Here is a 2,111-nt window from a genome sequence, read left to right on the forward strand (position 1 = left end):
AGGAAAGAGGAAGAAAGAAAGAAGAAAGAAGGAAAAGAAGAAAGAAGAGGAAAGGGGAGAAAATTGAGAGGAAGTAAGACGAAAGAAAGAAAGAGAAAAAAAATTTTTGAAAAGAAGGAAAGGGAAAAGGGAAAGGAAAGAGAAGAAGAAGAGGGAAAGGGAAAGGAAGAAGAAGAAGAGAGAAAAAGGAGAAAAAAAGAAAAGAAGAAAGGGTAAGAAAAAGAAAAAAAGAGAAGAAAGAGAAAGAAAGAAAGAAAAAAGAAAAGAGGAAGAGAAAGGGGGGAAGAGAGAAAGGAGAAAGAAGGAAGGAAGAGAGGAGGAAAGGAAAAGAAAGAAAAGAAAGAAGAAAAGAAAAGAAAAAGAAGGGGAGGGGAAAGAAAGAAGTGAAAAAAGGAGGGAAAAAAGAAGAAAAAAAGAAAAAGGGGAAGAGAAATGGGGAGGAAAAGAAGAAAGAAGAAGAAGAGAGAAGAGAGAAAGAGGAGAAATAAAAGGGAAGAAAGAGGTAAGAAAGAAGGAAAAAGGGAAAGGGGAAAAGAAATGAGAGAGTGAAGAAAAGAAAGGAAAGATAAGGAGAAAAGAAGGGCAATGAAGGGAAGAGAGAAAGGGGAGGAAAAGATAGAAGAAAAAAGAGAAGAAAGATAAAAGAAAGGAAAGGAAAGAAAGGAGAGAAAGAAAGGAAGGAAGAAGAGATAAAGAAGAAAGAGGAAGAAGCAGCGAAGAGGAGAAGGAAAGAAAAAAGGGGAAAGGAAAAAGAAAAAGGGGGGGGGGAAAGAGAGGAGAAAAGGGTAGGAGCTGTGAGAACGTGGTAGGGCGGGGGAAGGGGAGAGGGAGAAAGGGTAGGAGGGGGAAGGGGAGAGGGAGGGAAGGGTGGGGGAGAGGGAGGGAAGGGTGGGGGAGAAAAAGAATAGGCAGAAGAAGCAGAGAGAGGGGATAAGGAAGAGGAGAGAGAGAGAGGGAGAGAGAGAGAGAAACTTATCAATTACTAAACATGGAAATCTATTTGCATAGTGATAACAGTTATAACTGTACCAATTAATAAATAATAGGTTCAATCAAATATCTCGAGAGTATAAGAAAAGAATTTGCAAGTAAATCAACCAACCCCCATGAATAAAAACCCTACAAACCACACCAATCACCAAAAAAACTGAACTACAAAGAGAAAAAAAACCACCAACCACTGTCAATGAGAACAACATTGCCACCGCTGCCACCAAATGCAGGGCCTCGTCCGTGGCCTGTTGCTGGTGGACCGCCGACGGAGAGCAAGAGATGGTCGTGGTGGGGCCGTGGACGAGCACTCTTGCAGCTGGTAGACAGAAGAGATCTACTTGCACGTCTTGACCCTGCACGGTAGAAGCATGGTCGGTCTTGCTGCATCGGCTGACGGGTGAGGGCGAACGGAACCGAGTTTTAGCTACTTCACGTAAGAACGTCTGGCGTTCACTTGGAGTTTGATGCTTTTTTTTTTGGTTATTGAATCTTCTCTATTGTGCAGGTATTCCTCAGTAGTTATATCTGTTTTTGATAGTTGTTTTCTTTTAGGTTACTATTGGATTTCACTTCGGTGAGTTTATCGCCTAGTCTTTTAGTCGGATATCTTTCTATGTAACCGTTTAAAATTCATGTCTATTCTATTTATATAGTAAAACTTGTACTCGCAAATAATTTGTATTATATAGCTGTGGTTCATAATTTTATCAGTACCTAGTCGTATTTATCTAAGATATTTGGCCAGAGGAGAGAGATGGAGGATGGAGAAGAGAGAGATCTACGTGAAGGGAAAGAGAGGGAGGGTTCGAAGAGATGAGAGTGAGACGACGGGGAGAGACGTGAATCCGCGCATGCCCAATATAGTGATTGTTAGTCTCCAAACTAGTGTTCTAGAGCATCTGTGAGGACGATGACGTGAACTCGGGAAGTGACTTATTGTGTAGTGGAGTGTGAAGCTAAGAAGAGGAGACTGGAGAGAGCGGAAGAGAGGATGGCTAGAGAAGAGTTAGACGTGCAGAAGATTGAGAGTGAGGAGGTTGAGAGAGATGAGCTGAGACAACGTGAGAAAAAGGTGTTGAGAAGTGAGGATGAGTGAGCATGTGAGAAGTCGGTGACAG

Source organism: Penaeus chinensis, chromosome 11 (genome assembly GCF_019202785.1).
Source record: "Penaeus chinensis breed Huanghai No. 1 chromosome 11, ASM1920278v2, whole genome shotgun sequence".
NCBI lineage: Eukaryota > Metazoa > Arthropoda > Malacostraca > Decapoda > Penaeidae > Penaeus > Penaeus chinensis.